Genomic DNA, 5,670 nt, shown 5'->3' with positions numbered 1-5,670 from the left:
TGCCCTATTGGATCTGTTTCTTTCTCTATTTTTGTAAAGCTCTATTGGAATTAAGACTCTACATTTTTTCTAGTTTTACTGAGATGTAGTGGACATATAACATTGTATTGGTTTAAGGTGTACTGTATAATAATTTGATATGTGTATATTGACCTACTGTTTCCACTTCTAGAAATTTATCCTATGGAAATAGTCACACAAATACACAAAGATATCCGTTAAAAAGTTGTTCACAGTAGCATTGTTTGTTACAACACAACAGAAATCCTTTGGGAATTGCTTAATTATAATGACTTCATGTAAGTGATCACTCTGTGGATGTTCGAAGCTTCACATTCATGATTAGGAAAGATGCTCACGATGCCTTAAGAAAGAAAGGAGCAGGTTGCAGTACAGTAAGTAGAGCGTCATCACACTTTTACAAAAATGGCTGGGGTTGGTGTGTATAAAATTTCCCCAACCCTAATTAGGGAAAGAAATTCTTGCCTCGTGGGGGTTGCTGTGAGGTTGAAATGGACGGTCTGCATACATCACCTGACACATTGCCTGACGGGGAGTGAGCACTTAGTAAGGATTAGCCCTGCCACTGCTGCTCAGACAATCTTTTTTTTTTTTTGGTCTTCTTAGAAAAACATACATCTAATTGTCAATAAGAATCATCTCCGAGAAGTATGATCACAGTTGGCCTTCGGGGGGAGGCATTTCTGTAATGTTTGAATTGCTCTCTTTTTTACTGTGAGCATATGTCATGTTTATAATGAAAAATAAATACAGGTGTAGTAAATAAATAATATGTGTATTTAAATATATTTATGTATTAAACCTTTATAAGTAGAAATCAAGCCATCTTATTGAAGGAATTAAAAAGCCATCAAGGTGAAACTGTCTGGGAATCAACAGTAGGGGTGTACACACTGCTTTGAAGCCCAGAAGTCCTTCTTCTGTTTTGCCCAGACATTTAAACTAAGATGGGATGGATGGTCAAGCGTTAGCTCACAGGCCCTTCAGCCTCCCCGCACTGGGGAGAAGAAGAGCCTGAAGACTTAGACACTAAAGCGTCTATATGGCTCCCAGAAGTGCTGGAGATCACAGCACTCCTGGCTCCCGGTCCACGCTCTTCCCTGTACCATGAAGGAGGCGAGCCTACTCCCAGCCCTCTCTTCCTCCCAAAACATTCCACCTGAAGCTGACCCAGCTGGCGTACTTGTCATGAAGATTCTGCTCTAGGGGCTTCTCCCACATGAATGGGTTTGTTCCCCCAAAGGAAGTCTCAGGGCAGATTTCAAGGTGTCCCCCAACCCAAAGATTCTGATGCAGCAGTTCTGGTGTGGGGTCCTGGAATCTGCCATTCTCAGGTGACCAGATGGCCGGTGGGCCAGGGGGAGCATGTTGAGGGAGCATCGCTCCCCTGGGTCACAGGGAGAGGCCCGTGTTTCTTCTGAGAGGCTGCAGAACACGGAACCTGCACAAGAACGACATTAAAGGGAAAAAGTCCTTCACTTTCGATAGCTCTGGAAGAGGCTGCTGATAATCCCCCATCTCTTCCCCTCCAGAAAAGAACCTGTTCCTGAGCAGAGAAGCCTGGTTTCCACTCTTGGCTCTCTGCCACTGGGGAGTGTCAGCCAAGGCCTGGAAGAAGCAGCCTGTCCTGACTCTGGGTCCCTGTACGCCACTGGGAGGAGGGTGAGGTGCGGAAGCTTTAGGATGGAGAGGAATGTGGCACGGGGCTGCAGGCTGCTCCTCATCCAGTCTCATTCCTTCCCAGTGTGGGAAGCCAGCTACTCTTTCCCAGGACTTAATCTAGGTCCAAACATAGGTCTTCTTCCTCCTAACAGTGGTAGTGGTCCCAAGGAAAGCTGGTGGCTGAACTGACCCAAAAGTCTGCTAATTGAGGCTTTTGTCCCAGCGCCCAGCTTTTGGAGCCTTCTGTGACTCAACAAAGAGCTGTACGACAGCTTGTGGATGGGTGGGGGGCAGGTCTGAGGCCAAGGCTGAAAGGACATGTGCCTCCGAGAAATATAATTCATGAGAGCAGAGAGGGTGGGACAGACCCTTCTCCCGCTGTGCGTCCCCAGCCACGTCCACAGCCATCCTGGGTACACAGAGCCCTCTGCGACCTTCCCCTTCCAGACCTGCCCTTGATGTTCATGCCACCCGATTCCAGGTGGAAGACCAGAGTGAAGGTGGAGTGGAGGGCTGCAAAGTGATGGAGGCAACTGTCCCTGCAAGGGAGAGCCCTGTTCTGGGCGTGTTTCTGGAGGAGAGGAGGTAACAAGAATGGATTATAAGCTAGCCTTGGAGACTTTGCTGGTGGTCCAGTGACTAAGACTCTCCACTGCCAGTGCAGGGGGCATGGGTTTGATCCCTGGGCAGGGAACTAGATCCCAGATGCCAAAACTAAGACTTGGTGCAACTGTGTGTGTGTGTGTGTGTGTGTAAAGTTAGTCCTGGCCATCATACAATCTAGGCCCAAATCTGGTGCAGTCTTGCTGGGGAAGAAACCAGACCTGGCCATGCAAAGAGACTTACCTGAGCTCCCCAGCTCTGTGCAGTGCCTCCAGCTCCCAGGGCAACATCTTTTCTGTGCTTGTTCAACTTTCCAGCAGGGCATTTGGAGCTGCCATCTCTTTGGCCACTCCATTTTGCTAATGGTTTTCTCATGTCTCTAGAACAAGCCCCAGAGGACGCCTGTCTCTTTCCACTTTGTTCTTTCTGCTGAGGACACAAACTATTCAGAGTGAAATCTAAACAGCAGCTGGTAAGATATGCAATGAGCGTGCAGGGTCAAAGGCATCCATTCCGACACAAAGCTGCTGACACGTGAGCATGGATTCTAGAAAGGCGTTCATCGTTACGTAGAGAGTGAACCGGTTTGCTCTTCAATAGATGTGCGTGTGTGTGTGTACGTGTGTGTGTGTGTGTGTGTGTGTGTGTGTGTGTGTGTGTGCAGGTAGATGGCAGGGATGGAGTCGACAAGGAGAGGACAATAATAATTCTTTAATCAGCTGAGAAGCTAAAGCACTGCAATAGCCCCACCCCTCCTCTATCTCTTCAAGACTTGTGTCAAATACTTTAATTGGGATAATAAAGAGAATTTAAAGTATCATAAACAGGCCCAAGGGAGAGGGCTTTCAGATTCAGAAGCTGGATTAACTCAGGGTTCTTTGGTGAAGCTGAATTTACAGATAGCATGTTTTTGTTGATGAAGTATTTGTCTAATGAGCAAAGATCTGGAAAGACCTTGGGAGCCATTCTCAATATCAACTCTGGCTAGATGGTTCTGGAAATCTAAGGGTTTAAGTGAATTTTGCACTCACAGTACTGAACTTGGAGCTAGGCTGCCCGATTCAGTAGCTGCTAGCCATGTGTGACTTTAAATTTTTAAACTAACTAAAGCGAAATAACGGAAAAGGCAATGGCACCCCACTCCAGTACTTTTGCCTGGAAAATCCCATGGACGGAGGAGCCTGGTGGGCTGCAGTCCATGGGGTGGCTATGAGTCTGACACGACTGAGTGACTTCACTTTCACTTTTCACTTTCATGCATTGGAGAAGGAAATGGCAACCCACTCCAGTGTTCTTGCCTGGAGAATCCCAGGGACGGGGGAGCCTGGTAGGCTGCAGTCCATGGGGTCGCACAGAGTCGGACACGACTGAAGCGACTTAGCAGCAGCAGCAGCAAAGCGAAATAAAATTTAAAATTTGGTTTTTCAGTTGTACTCGCTACACTGGAATTATTCAGTAGCTCTGCTTGGCAAGTGGCTACAAACAGATACAGAGTATTTCCATCACTGCAGAAAGTTCTAGTGGACAGCCCTGATCTAGAATGTATGTTAAACCCCTCAGGGGGGAACAACGCATATTTGCCTTGCTCAGTACCATATTTCTAGCACATAAATACAGTGCACTGTGCACAACCAGTGTTAATACATTTATATTAAGGGACTTCCCTGGTGGTCCAGTTGTTAAGACTATGCTTCCAGTGCAGAAGATGCAGGTTCAATCCTTAGTCAGGGAACTAAGATCCCACATTCTGGGGCAACTAAGTCACAGGCTGCAACCATTGGGTCCCTAGCCCTGGAGCCCGCACGCCGCAACTGAGACCTGACCCAGCCAAATAAAAATTTAGCACAAATAAATGATGTTATAAAAATATGTTGACAGAAGGAATCACTAAATAGGGGGTTATATACCTTTTCTTTAGCATTATTCTCTTTTGATAATGCTTTCAAATAAAATATTCTTAATGATTTTTATAACCTTTTTTTTTTTTTTTTTGGTGTGGGGTCAGATCCAATTAACTTAAAAGCCCACCTGCAGACCTTTTTAATATCAGCTATTTTCTCAACAATTCACAGGTTTCTATGGACTACTCAGTGTTATCTTGGGAGCGTTTGTGGGGACACAAACAATATACAAGATCTAAAATTCTTTAAAAAAGAGTTTATGACATGGTATAAAAGAGGAAGGTGACCAGACTGTGATCTCCTGTTTACCTGATGTCATTTGCAAAGTCACTCATCTATAGTTTAAATTTTAAATTATGCTCGTCACAATCTTTCTGAAATTTGATAATGTTCTCTCACCATCTTAAACTCCTCTTACTCAGAACCATGGTAATGGGCTTTATTTTACCACACTCTTAAGTATTTTCTAATAAGTACTGGGACATGGAAGCCTTTTTTTTTCTTATACCAAATGATCTTGGACTGCTTTTGTTTATGCTGTGGGCTGGGGAGGCAGATGGTGCCTCGTGTTCTCACTATATATACAGTAAGAGTTAACAGGCTATGAGTGTGGGTATAAGATGTTCCATGAGTGGAGCCCATTCATTTTTATTTTATTTTATATTATTTTCAAGCTTTAAACTTTTTATTCTGCGTTGGGGTATAGCCAATTAACAATGCTTAGCCGTTTCAGGTGAGCAGCAAAGGAGCCCATTCATTTTTAGTATAGGGGTTCTGTGACATTAATTTGGGGTACGCAGTTATCTTGATGGTGGTAGCGGAGCTATTGTTATTTGCCTGCCTCTTGGCTCTCAAGTGTGTTCTGGGAAAAAGACTGAGGGACTAAGTAAAATTATAATAAAAGTTAGAGGACAATTATCACATACCAAACTGTATGTGATAGAGGAAGAGGTGGTGGTGGAAGGGAGTGCCAATCATGACTAATGTTCAGTGAGCTCACACACACTAGTGAACCAACAACAGCTTTGTAAAACCAGGACTGTCACTACCCCCACGTTTTGGATGGGAAACCAAAGCACATCAGCGCTAAATAATCTGCTCAAGGCTATGGCTGCTACAGTCTATGGGTTGCAATGAGTCGGACAAGACTGAGCGACTGAACCGAACTGAACTTGATGGCTGATACATGCCAGAAAGCGAGAGTGATAGTCGCTCAGTTGTGTCCAACTCTTTGCAGCCCCAGAGACTGTAGCCCACCAGGTTCCTCTGTCCATAGCATTTCCCAGGCAAACATACTGGAGTGGGTAACCATTCCCTTCTCCAGGGGATTTTCCTGACCCAGGGATTGAACCCAGGTCTCCTGCATTGCGGGCAGATTCTTTACCATCTGAGCCACCAGGGGAGCCCCTATCCATGACAGAGCCAGAATGTATATCAGACCGGTTGACTTTGGAGGCCACAAGTCTAACTCTACATCACACTG

Source organism: Bos indicus x Bos taurus, chromosome 26 (assembly GCF_003369695.1).
Source record: "Bos indicus x Bos taurus breed Angus x Brahman F1 hybrid chromosome 26, Bos_hybrid_MaternalHap_v2.0, whole genome shotgun sequence".
Taxonomy (NCBI): domain Eukaryota; kingdom Metazoa; phylum Chordata; class Mammalia; order Artiodactyla; family Bovidae; genus Bos; species Bos indicus x Bos taurus.
Note: the sequence above shows the minus strand (reverse complement) of the source record.